Genomic DNA, 13,374 nt, shown 5'->3' with positions numbered 1-13,374 from the left:
TGATTCTTGTATGTGCCCTGACCAGGGATTGAACCCACAACCTTGGTGTAGTGGGACGATGCTCTAACCCACAGACCTACGCGGCCAGGGCCCCATCTCACCGTAGATGGAAAGGCCCTCTGCTAGGCTCCTTCTGCACCTCACATCCGCCTCTCTCATTATCGGGGTCCCCACCCGTTGCAAGTACCTCTCTCCCCTCCTGCTCAGCCCCTAATGAGTCAGTTCTGTGGAGACTAAGATTGGGTGCCCCTCTGCCCTGGACCCTGGGGAGCCACCACCCAGCCCAGGGCCCGGTGATTTGGCTTAGCATCTGGTGGGAGCCCTCCACCAAGGAGCACGAGCGAGGGGAAGGGCTGACTGAGGGCATTTTCTAGGGAGACAGGTAAGTCCAGCATCCTGACTGGGCTGGGGCCGGTTAATGGAGCTGAGGGTCCTGTGGGTGGAAATGAGTCAGTTTCCCAGCATGTAAATTACACCTCAATGAAAGAGTCTGCGCAAACAAAGGAGGGGAGGGAAGTGAAAGAAGGCCTTTAAGATTGGGACCTGAGAACAAAGGGTTTACTTCTCAGCCAGCCTGAAGGACCTGGAAGGTGGAGAAAGCTGTTTGCAAAAAGAGTGGAACTTCTCTTAAAGAGACAGCAGACATCAAATTCACATTTGGGGGCTGTATTTGTTTTGCCCCAGTCCGGAGCTCAGGTTGGTGCCGAACTTGCAAACAGTTGTACCTCGGTACTGGTCGGCTTCGGAACTCAGCAGACCTTGTACTCAATGCGTTTTGATGAGGAAACAACGTTTCCGCACGCAGTGCTTGCTAGGGACTTGTTGCACTTGCTAGAACTTGTTAGGGGCCCAGCACCGCCCCTCAAAAGAAAATGCTCCAAAGTTCAGAACTTGTGGGTTTCGGCACTGACCCGGAGTTCTGGAAGGAATTAACGAGGAGTACTGAGGTACTGCCATACCTGTGAGCCAGCAAACAGCACACAATCCCTCAGACTTTGCAACAAAATAACAGTGCGGCCATGGGGGCCAGGCGGGGGCAGGGAGGCCAGCCCCCGGTCCAATCGCTGGACTTGCCTGGGCCTGTGCCCTTCAGACCAGAGAGAACGGATGCCATGCTCCAACGTGCCCGCCCTAGCCCACAGGAGATCAGAAGGGATCGATTCCAAAAAGTGCAGCTTTCCCAGCACCTAGCAAGTGCTCTATGCAAGCTCTCTGCTACAGTCATCATCATAATAAGTTATCATTAAAATAGGCTTCGCCACATACCAACTGGGTAAGCTAAAACGAATCAATTCGCCTCTCTGAGCTTCCCTCTGCTGGACATAACGTCCAATCGCAGGAAGGAATTAAAAGAATGGGTCTTAAGTACCCAACGGTCCCTAGAAAAAGCACAAGAAATGGTAGCCCTGGTCAACAGGATTTCTCCAAACAGCAGGCTCCGTCCGCCAGCGTCCTTCCCCCAGCAGCCGGCCGAGTTGAGCACTCACACACCTTGGGGGCAGGCACTCGGTTGTTCCTCCAAGGGCTCGGCCCAGAGCAAAGGGAAAGAGGTTTAGTCATCATCCTTGATCTGCCCATAAAGGTCACCGCCAAAGCAAAGTCAGCTGAAAGGGTCACTGGCTGCATTCAGGTTGTTAAACATGTAGGGAGACATTACTTGGGCTGAGTTACTCGTTGGCGGGGCAAGGCTGCGGGGGAGGAGGAAGCCGGGAAAACCAGCGCTTTGCGGGGCGCTGCTGCGTGGGTCCCTCGGTCTGTATGCGGTCGTCATGGTGCTTTGGTCCGAAAACCGCCTTCGGGGAGGTCTGGAAGCGTCTGGGTCCCAGCCACCCCAAGGTCACGAGTGGGGTCGGCTTCAGCTCGCTGGGGTCTGAAGCGCGCGCCCGCAGGAGACTTTGATGGCTCCCGGAAAAGCGGGCTGTCAAAGGGGGCAAGGATCTACCGAGCATCGGGCTGGGCCATTCGTGGGATGAGCTTTCTCCCCGCTTTCCTGCATCTTTCTCCTTTCCCTTCAGTGGGTCTGTGTTGTTTTCGTATCCTGATGTTTCAAGAAACACCATCACATCCACTTAGGGTCCTCACAGCCCTCACATTCACAGAGATGGGAGGGACAGTGGGGGCTGGGGCTGGGGGCGGGGGCGGGGGAGGGGCCGGGGGCGTTCCAGTTCAGGAAGATGAAGAAAGTTCTGGAGCGCGTGGCGGGGCTGGTTGCACAACCGCGGAGTGCACTGACTCCCACAGCGGCGGCGCGGGCCACTTGGAGGTGAATCAGACGGTAACTTCTAGGTTATGTGTATACTTGACCGCAACTTAAAATTGTTGAAAAACAAGAAACACCATCCTAGCAAGGAATGGGAGCTTCCTTGGCAGCTGCGAAGCTCCCAATTAGGTGGGAGTAACCGGCCCCACCCTGAACCACAAAAGTGGACAAAGCGCCCGGAGGGAGGAACGGTTTTCAGGCACTAAACCACGGGCAGCCCAAGCCTGTGGTCCCTGAGACCCACAGGAAGGAAACTCACAAGGGAGCCCAGCCCTTCACCCCACCCACCACCTGCTTCCTGGGGATGGTTCCCCAAACACTGCAGAGCAGCTGGAATCCAGGTGGAGCCCAGCAGTCCCGCTGAGTAGAGATGGGGGGGCAGGGGGCGTTGAGGGGAGAAATGGCTGGACACGGTGGGGCGGGGTGCCCGAGAGGCACTCTCCTTGGCCAAGCCTCTGACCCTCTGTGCCTCCGTCTCCCCGTCTGTAAAATGGGGATGACAACAGTGCTCACTTCATGGGATCGCTGGGAGGCTTCGATGAAGTGAGATCCGCTGAAGTGGCAGAACCCTCGTGTGGCACACGCTCAGGGCCACACGTCACCTTCCCATCCTGTGCTCAGTGAAGATTGAGTGTAGTCACACGGGGGGCGTCTGGGGCTGGGAACTTAAAGTGCGCCCACCGACGACACCAGCAGCCACGTGGGGTCCTGTCACGGGCTGCCTACGGCAGGGCGCATGGCGCCTGTAGTCCTCGCATGAGCGCTGTGCCCCGCGGGCCTGGGAAAGACTCACGTCCTCTGTCCCAGTCGCTCTACTTCTGGGAGTCTGCCTGAATAACATATTCCTAGATACAGCCCTGGCTGGCGTAGCTCAGTGGATTGAGCGCGGGCTGCGAACCAAAGTGTCGCAGGTTCGATTCCCAGTCAGGGCACATGCCTGGGTTGCAGGCCATGACCCCCAGCAACCGCACATTGATGTTTCTCTCTCTCTCTTTCTCCCTCCCTTCCCTCTCTAAAAATAAGTAAATAAAATCTTAAAAAAAAAATTCCTAGATACAAAAATGTCTGCCCCAGCCAGCACAGCCAAGTTGGTGGAAGTGTTGTCCCATAACCAACAGGTTGCGGGTTTGATTCCCGATCAGGGCACATGCCCAGGTTTCAGGCTGGATGGGTCCCTGCTGGGGCTCATGCGGGAGGCAGCCGATCAGTATTTCTCTCTCACGCTGATGTTTCTCTCTCTCCCCCCTCCTCTGTCTCAAAGGAGAATAAAATAAACCTCAAAAAAAAAAGTTTTGCCCTGGTGTGGATTGGGCACTGACCTGAGAACTGAGGGGTCACCGCTTTGATTTCTGGTCGGGGCACACGCCTGGGTTGCTGGCCAGGTCCCCAGTCAGGGGTCTGTGAGAGGCAAGCAATCTGATGGTTGTTTCTCTCCCTCTCTGTCTCCCTCCCTTCCCCCTCTCTAAAAAATAAATTTTAAAAATCTAAAAAAAAAATAAAATAAGTTCTGTGTGTTATGTATTGAATCAGAAATTATTTTGTACGTCCTGGCCTGTGTGGCTGAGCTGGTCAGGTGTTGTCCTGCAAAGCGAGAGGTCTCGAGTTCGATTCCCAGTCAGGGCACACACCTGGGTTGTGGGTTTGGTCCCCAATCAGTCGGGGCCCATATAAGAAGCATGTAAGATATAAAAGGATTGATGTTTCTCTCTCACATTGACAGTTCTCTCCCTTTCTCCCTTCTTTTCTCTCTCTCTCTCTCTCTCTCTCTCGAATAAATAAATAAATAAAATCTTTTAAAAATAGAAAGAAATTGTTTTGAACATCACCGTCATTTCTGGTTCGGGAGGGAGCCGTTCTCTAACGCCAGGTGCAGTCAGGCTGCATGGCCAGGTGGAGGGGGGTCTGTGTTTCAGGCTGAGGTTCGAGGAGAACCCTAGGACAGAAAGATTTCCCAGCCTTCTCTGGGCAGAGCTGCAGGCCAGAGGAAGAACTCCAATGTCCCCACCCCCAGCTGCACGCCTTGCACAATCCATCTGAAGGAGCCTGAGAGGCAGGGCTCTTGAAGGCAGGGGGGCGGCGGGGGTGTCGCCTGCAGCATCCTCCCTGACCTCTGGCACAGCCAGGCTGGCAGCTGGACAGCCAAGGCTGCCTGGCTGAGGGCCATGGCAGGCGAAGCAGGTTGGAGCCTGGTGCCTCTCCAAAGGCCGCTCCCACTGACTCTCACGCCAGCACCCACGCAACGCCAGGGTGCCGGGACCCAGAGTGTCCTGGGCTGAGCAGGGTGAGAGGAAGGCGGTGGCTCCAGGGAAGCCGATGGGCTGCAGAGGAGGTAGCAGCCCGGACCCTATCACTGGTTGGCGGAGGACTCCGGGGAGCTCACCGCACCGGGAAACTCTCCCAGGGTGCTTACCCGGAGTCTGCAGGAGGGGCTGGCTGCATGCAGAAAGGACGTGGGCTCTGGGACCTTGCATGCCTGGGGTGAAGCTGCTCTGCCCCTTACTCGATACGTGACTTACGGTGTTTCTCTCTTTCTCTCGCTCCCTTCCTCCATCTCTAAAAATCAATAAATTAAGAAAATAAAGAAAAATAAAGAAACTCTGCTTTATCATCTGGGCACTTCCAGCCTAGTGGAAGGAGCCAGAAAAGTGGAAAGGCAGGCCACTTGACCTTCTGAGCCTCAGTTTCCCTTCCTATAAAATGGGCACAGTGATCTGTGACCCGTGCCCTCACCAGAGAGCAGTGAGGCCCAATTATCATCGTAGTGGTGTGAGTGTTGTTTTCAGCTGCCTTTTGTGTCTAAAACAGCACAATTTTGCAAACGACTTTCGGGTCTCGTTGCCTTGGGTAGGAACAGCAGAAAGTGGAGGGAGACTTCCCTTAAGGGAGGAATCTGGGCCATTTCTGGCCTGAGATTAATCTACACGTGTTTGGGGGGCAGGGAGTGTTCCCCACACCTCTTTGATCCTCTGCGACTTCTCTCCCATCAAGGGGCGGGTAGGAGGGGCCCTAAGTGGCTGGCACTCTGTCCCAGCATCAAAGAGCTGGTGGGTGAAGGCAATATTTAAACTGTGGCGTTGCCAAGCACCCTTCCAAGTCCTGGCCGGTTCTCCCTCTTGATTCCCACCCCCTCTCCCTAGTTGCCAGCTTGTAATTGCTCCTCACTAGGAGGCTGCCTCCCTCCCTATGGGACCTTGCCCCTGGCCAGGAATGCCATTTGTCCCGCTAATGAGGACCTGTTCCTTCTGCGGTTAGAGGCCCACCTGGGGAGAAGGCCCCCCGATGATGAGAGGAGGGGCCCGGGGCCCGGGAGGCAAGGGTGGAGGCCTGGCTGGTGCTGAGGCCGGTATTCCTAAGTCCCTGCTCTGGGAAACGGTCAAGGCAGCTGCTGCCCCTCATGCATTGCCCAAGGGCTTAGAACTCAGATATTGGAGCCTGGGGCAACATCTGCGTGTTCCAGTGGGATTTTTACCAGTGGAATTTTCTCTTCCAACAAAGTCCTGCAGGGATCACAAATTCATAAAGCACAGAGGGGGCAAAGCGTCGTGGTGATTAAGTCCACGCCCAGCAGAGTTAGGACAGTCTCCAACAAGTGGCGCTGGGGCTACTGGACACCCACAGGGCAAAACAATGACCTTGACCTAAACTTCACACCTCCTATAAAAATGAGCTCGGAATGGATCTCAGACCTAAAAGCAAAACTCTAAAACTTTCAGGAGAAAACAGCAGAATGCCTTTGGAACCTCGGGGTAGGCCCTAGGGAGCCACAGCGTAATCCATACAAGAAAAACGTAGATAAGTTGGACTTCATCGATATTAGAAATTTTTACTCTATGAAAGAGCTCGCTAAGAGGATGAAGAAACACACTACAGGATGGGAGAAAATATTTGCGAACCACATAGCTTACAAAGGACTCCTATCTAAACCACATAAAGAACTCCCCAAACTCAAGAGTTAAAAAAAAAAAAAGTCCAATTAGAAAACGGGCCACACAAAGACTTGGAGAACCTTTACCGACAAGGAGTTACGGAGTTACAGATGGTGGCCAATAAACCGAGGGAAACATGTTCAGCACCCCCGGAGAAAGGCAAATCGAGACCTTAGGGGACATGGCAACGTCCCTGATAGAACGGCGGGAAAATAAGCAGAAACGCTGGTGAGGGTGTGGAGAAACTGATCTCTCTGCACTGCTGGCGGGGATGTCATCGTTTGGTCGTTTCTTTAAAAAAAAAACAAAACAAAGCTAAATGTATGCTTACCTTTTGAGGAGTGTAATTATGCTCCTGGGCATTCAGCCAAGAGAAACGAAAACGTGTCCGCACAGACACCCGTGTACGAGTGCTCGCAGCAGCCCTGTCTGTGCTAGCCACACACTGGGGGCCACCCATGCGTCCCTTCACTGGGGGCACGTTGGAGGAGCCGGGGTACGCGCACACCATGGAACACAGTTCAGTAAAAAGGAACGGAACACTGCCACACGCACACACATGGTTGTCAGTTACCTGGGCCGTGGTAAGGACCCGACACGTATTGGTTATTTATTTTTTTAAATATGCTCTGACTCAATTGAGGTGGGGGAGCCCAGGCCCAGCCACCTCCAAGGAAACCTCCCGAGAAGACCCCTCGATGAGATTTTGCTCCTCTTGGTACCGGTGGTGCCGCAGAGGCCCCATGAGTGGGAGGGACCTCGCCCGGGGTCAGCCGGAGACTCAGACCCTGGCCCCTCAGCCTGGGTCCTTTCCGCCCCCTCCCCATCCATGGGGTCAGAGACATTCACTGCTAAGGTCTGTCCTGAGCGCTGCCGGCAAGATTCCAGCAACACACGGACAAGAGTCATGGCTAATGCAAGTTCTTCTTTCTCAAGGGCTCTTTCTGTGCCTCCAGAAAGGGTTCAAGCTCCTGACTCCTCACAAGACTCCTTCGAGGTGAGCTCCATCCTGCCCTGATTCTACAGGACACAGCTGAGGTCCAGAGGAGTGCTGTAGGTGGGCCAAGGTCGTGGTATGAGTCGGTGGGAGCTGTGGTTCCTGCCGGGTCTGTGGGTTCCCGGGCTGCCCTCCTAAGATCTGGGATAGCAGCTCTTACTCCGTGCACCATCCTAAGACCGGCTCACTGAGGCCACAGAGTGAGGCTCCCTGGTAGGTTCTGTTGTCCTTAGCACTTACGGAGGTGGGAAGCGAGGCTCAGAGAAGCTGTTTAACTTGTCCGGGATCACACAGCAAGGGGCAGGGCTGGGACTTGCACACAGGCAGGCTCCTTCCAAAGCTGGCTCTCTCCAGCTGCCTCCCACGCTGTCTCTCACGCCAGTCCACTCATTCGGTCTCCTCGGTAGGGCTCTGAGTGGGTTCTTGGAGCTCCCTGTGCTCCCCGCTGCCCTGTGAGTCATCTGCAAACCCTTCCCCCGTCAGACTGGTTGCCCGGAGGCCCCGAGCACCCTGTTTTGGAAATGGAGCAGTAGATAATGATGGTGTGGGAGAGTTCCTCTACAGCCGGCCAGCCGGGTGCCTTCCTCCCCTCCGGGGCAAAGAAGGGAAACCAGCCTGAGAGACGCGGGCAATTTAATGAGATTTGGTCATAAACGTGCTCTTTTGAAAACTGTGTGCATAGTAATTATGATTGAAACTACGCAGCAGATAAAAAGTAATGAGGGGCTTCATTGTCGGGGAGGCGGGGGGCTCCCTGGCGGAGGGGCGGGGAGTCAGCCCGAGGTCCCGCCCCTCCTCGGAGACAGCTCACCTTCTCTGAGTCTTCCTCGTCGCGTTCCTTGAAGGAGGTGCCTGGAGTCCAGCTAGAAAGCGGTACTTCCCGGAGCAGCCTCGCGGACACAGACGCGACTGTGTTTCACACGAACACACCAGACTCGAGGGGCAGAGAGCAGGTTCCGAGCTGCGAGGCCCCTCCTTGTCCGCTGCCCGCCTCCGGCCTCCTCGGCCCCGTCCTCACGCTGGTGTTGGATGACACATTGCGAACCCGGTCACATATTCAAAGCCAAGAGGTTTCCCTGGCTCGGGTGCAGACCTGCGCGATGCCTTGTGAACACTCCGACTGGCTTGCTTTCTTGTCCACTCCCTGACTCCTCTGCTCTGAGTTTTTTCCGGATTGTCCGCATACGTGGTCTGCCACAGACCAGAGAACGTCAGAGAGGGGACAGGTGTCGGACAGCAGCGGGTCCTGGTCCCTCAGCCAAACTTGTTTGTGAATCGCCTTCCTCATTTTCCCAGATCTGCGTGACACCTGATGGAGCATTGCACTTTAAATAAACACCCATTTTTAGTGTCGCAGGTTCGCAGGTTCGATTCCCAGTCAGGGCACATGCCTGGGTTGCAGGCCACGGCCCCCAGCAACCGCACATTGATGTTTCTCTCTCTCTCCCTCCCTTCCCTCTAAAAATAAATAAAATCTTAAAAAAAAAACACCCATTTTTAACTGAAGTGGATCATTTAGAAAAAAACTATCATTCATTATAGAAAGCGTAGATTGATTGCTATTTACACAAACGTACACGTATTTCTAATAGGCACGGCCATAAATAGATGCCAGTTGGGATTTGTAGAATGTTCACGTGTGCACCAGCCGAAACTCCCTCCAGGTGCACGGCCACCCAGCATAGCACAGTGTCTGTCTGGGGCGTGACTGCAGAGCACCCCGGAGGGCGTGTCTACGGGGCCTGTCACGGAGCACACTTGTGAAGCAGGTGTACGAAGCACGTCCGTGGTGCACAGCCGTGGTGCCGGTCCATGGTGTGTGCCCGCACAGAGCACGTCCACCGTGTGTCCGTGGAACACGTCTGGGGAGCATCCACAGTGTACGCTCACAAACCACACCCACGGGGCACATCCGGCCCCTTCGTTTTGCAGTGAGGGCACCTGAGCTCCAGGGGGGTTGTCCCCAGCCTAAGCCTTAGCAGCGCCCATGCATGTCCTGAGAAGCGGCCCAGGTCTCAGAATTGGGGGGCAGTGAGGTGCAGCCGGGGAGTGTGGGTTGCAGAATCCCAGGGTCCTGGCCAGTCTCCACCTTGAACTTCCCAGTTTCTTCGCGCTTGTTCTGAAGATTGACTGTTGTGCTCGCACAGCGCCTCACGGGCCGGCGGGCACCTGAGAGCGCCTGGCCTGCAGTCTTCTCCATCTCCTTCTCCACTCCACCCGGAGGAGCAGCGTGCGTTCCCACCCCGAGGCCTTTGCGCGTGGGAAAGGCGGCATCTGCCAGGCTCAGCGGACAACTCCCTCGCCAAGTAGGGGGCTGGAGACAAGGCACAGAAGGGTGATGGGTTGACCTAAAGCCACACTGTCCCCTGTTACACGGGAGCAGCACCTTGCAGTTGGGGAAGCCTCTTTAGAGCCCCTTTAATGGGCGGCCCTGGGAGCAGGCGGGGCAGGCACTGCCGGCCCCTCGGGAGAGCTGAGAAGCCCACTCCCCGGAGAGGTCGGCGGGAAGGCGGTGGAATGTTCTCCACCGCACACCCTCTGTGTGCGGGCGAGCGGGCTGCCTGCTGGGCCTGCAGCCTTGACTGGGACCCTGTCCCCTTCTGCCTGTTCCCTCTCCGCTTTCCACACCTGGGACCTGAAGTGCACAGAGGTCGCCCTGCCCCGTCCCGCAGCTGGGGCTGTCTGACATGCAAGAAAGAAAGGTGCGGGATTCGACCACGTAGGCTGAAATCTTGTCTTCGTCACTTCCACCTGCCAGACCTTGACCCTGTTACCTCCTCTGTGTCTCAGTCTTCTTATATGTGAAATGGGACTATTAGGGGATGACTCGTGCTCCCCCACCCCACGCCCGAATTCACGGGTTGAATTCTTAAACCCCAAATACCTCAGAATGTGACTATATTTGGAGACAGGGTCTTTAAGGAGACAATTAAGTTACAACGAGGTCACTAGGGTGGGCCCTAATCCAATGTGACGGGTGTCCTTATTTATGAGAGGGGGAGATTAAGACACAGGCTTGTACTGAGATCAAAGCACATGGCCACACAGGGGGAAGACAAGCCCAGGAGAGAGACCATAGACGAAACAACCGTGCTGGCATTTTCGTCTCAGACACGTGGCCTTTGGAACTGTGAGAAAATAAATAACGCCCCCTCCGTCTGTGGTTCTTAGTCATGGCAGCCCAGGCAGGCTCATACGGGCCCCGACAATAGTGCCCGAGTTGTGTGGGTGTGATAAGGATTAAACAGGCTTTTCTAGGTAGAGTGCATGGCCCAATACCTGGCACACAGTAGGTGCTCAAGAAACACCAGCGCTTCTCTCCGTCTGGCTGACTCAGTCCATTTAGCGAAGGTGGAAGTCAGACAGTCCAGGTATTCGGCACTGTGGGGGCTCACGCTGGTTTGGTTTGTTTATTTTATGAAGGGCCGTCATGGCTTTACGTGACATCATGTGGCCTCAAATGCCATGGTTCATTCACAGACACCAGGGCCATCCGATGCGTCAGATAGGCTGTCCTCCTCCTCGCACTGTCACTGAACCTTCCGGACGGATGACCCACTTCCGCGGCTGAGCCCAAAGCCTTGGTTTCTCCCTTGTCCGCTCAAACGCCGTGTCTTCCCCTCTCCAGAGCGGTTGCCTGGCTCCTGGGCCCCGTCACACAGTGCTGGGCCCGTCTCTTTCCCTAGTCTCACAGCCACACAGCCACACTGCTGGCTGCCGGGGAAAAACGGAACCTCTGCAGTGTGTGGCTTTTCTGTGCAAGCTTGGATGAGGGATAATCTTAAAAAACGACCGGAGAGCTATTGGTTAGAGACCAATTGTACAAACCGTGGTCCAATCGTAGGCCGGGAACACGACACAAATGCCAACATCCGTGCAGAACCGGGTGGGTCTGGTGGTTACCAACTGACACGCAGGCGTTGATGAAATCGATTTCGGTCCTGTTTTTTGGGGCCTGAAAAATTAGATTTAGCTCCCAAGGTGTGCCTGTTTTCATTTCAAATTTCTCCTGGACTCTCTAGTATTAAAGTAGGAACAGAGGGATCAGCGGCAGGGAAAAAGGAAGTTGTGAAGGCGTTGCTTATTTTTTAAAATTTTTATTTACTGATTTTAGAGAGAGAGAGGAAGGGGGTGGGGGGAGAGAGAGAGAGATGAGAAACATCGATTTGTCTCCCACTTATTTATGTGTTCCTCAGCTGACTCTTGTATGTGCCCTGACCAGGGATCAAACCCACAACCTTGGTGTGTGGGGACGATGCTCTAACCCACTGAGCTAACCGGCCAGGGCAGGGTTGTTTGTTTCTCGAGGTGCAAGTGGCTGGGGCCGCAAAAGTATAAGCCCCTCAAGCCCTCAGGAAGAGAAGCAATGCGTTGGCTGCAGGGACTGGGCAAAGTAGAGGCTCAGAAAATACACATTGAACTTTCTTAAATATTAGCCAGCGTGGGGGCCTCGGTGTCGCATCCTGTACCTCCTCACCCTGGGACCAGACCACGAAGAGCTTCTCCGGGGCACAGATGGCAAGGTTTTCCTTAAAAAAAGTGGCTTGACTTTGAGTAGCACTTCTCATACTTTGAGAGGTGTGAAAATCACCTGGGCTGGTCTCGACAAAAATGCAGCCTCAGGTTCAGTAGATCGGGGCCAGCCTGAGATTCTGTGTTTCTAACCATCATCCAGATGGTGTTACTGTCTGCTGGTCTGTGGACCACACCACGCATTTCCTGCACTGGCCTGTATCCTTCCTGGATTTCCTACCAGCAGCTGTGTGGCCTCAGGAGGTCTCAGAGCCTCTCTGGGCTTCCATGCTTCATCTGCATAGTATATAGGTCAACAAACAAACATGGGTGGGCAAAAGCAGGTTTACAGTTGTAATACAATAATGAACAAATTATGATATGGAATAAAGTCCGTGCTTCACCTACTCACAACTGTAAACCTACTTTTGCCCACCCTTGTATATTGACAGCTTAGTATGTGTCAGGTTGTCCTGAGTGCTTGCTGGAAACACCACGAGCCCAGGACGGGCTGCAGACTCAGGGTGGGGGCGGCTGAGGTTCGACAATCATATTTAAAGATGCTTTGAGTCTAAAGTTGCATGGCTCACAGGCTGAACTAGGGTTATAAGATCTTCTCCCAAACATCTTTCCAAACGCCGACCAGGGTTCCCCACCTACTACTGTTCTCACAACAAAGGAACATTCGACCCAGAAGTAACCCCAAGAGAAATTTAGCCCAAACCCGATCTTGCCATTTAACAGATGGGGAAACAAGAGAACAGAGGCAGAAAGTGTTGGGTCCAGAGCAAAGTATCATTTTTGCAGCTTTCGAAAGTAGCGCTGTCTGCCCAGGCTGGTGTGGCTCAGCTGGCTGGAGCGCCGTCCACCCCATGGACTGAGAGGTTGGAGTTAGATTCCTGGTCAGAACCAGGTCACGGGTTGGTCCCAGCACTTACAAAGGCAACCGGGTGCTGTTTCTCTCTCTCTGTCTCCTCCCCTTCCCTCTGTCTCTAAGAGCAATGGGAAGAAATAAAAGTCCTCGCTGAGGATAAAAAAAAAAAGAAGTAGTGCTGTCTGATAGAAACAAAATGTGAACCACAGAATTTTTAATTGAGTTATTTATTTTTAGAGAGGGAAGGGAGGGAGAAGGAGAGAGAGAGAAACATGAATGTGTGGTTGCTGGGGGCATGGTCTGCAACCCAGGCATGTGCCCTGACTGGGAATCGAACCTGTGATGCTTCGTGAACCACAAAAATATTAAATCTGGAAATATAAATTTTGTGGTAGCCACATTGAAAAGAGTCAAAAGAAACAGGAGATATTTAGTGTAATACTAAACTCGTAAGTCAAAATATTATTTTGACACGTGATCAAGATAATAAACGGTTAGTGAGATATTTCATATTCTTTTTGTTGTACTAAGACTTTGAAATTCAGTATAAGTACACGCCCAGCACATGTCCAGGGGCACTGGCCCCATTGCCAGTGTCCAGGAGCCACGTGTGGCTGGCGACAACGGTAAAGATCCAAGTTGCCTCATACTATAACCCAACTGTACACACTGGCCATTGGGGTCCATCTTCCATTGGGCAGTAGCATCATCATTTCCACAATCCGTAGTCTTTTTTTTTTTTTTTTTTTTTTTTTACAGAGACTGGGCCAGAAAATTAACCTTCCCCCTGGAGGTGGAGCTTTCT

The sequence above is a fragment of the Phyllostomus hastatus genome, unplaced genomic scaffold (genome assembly GCF_019186645.2).
Source record: "Phyllostomus hastatus isolate PE091 unplaced genomic scaffold, TTU_PhHast_1.1 phas_scaffold_182, whole genome shotgun sequence".
Lineage (NCBI taxonomy): Eukaryota > Metazoa > Chordata > Mammalia > Chiroptera > Phyllostomidae > Phyllostomus > Phyllostomus hastatus.
This window is presented reverse-complemented; position numbering follows the sequence as displayed.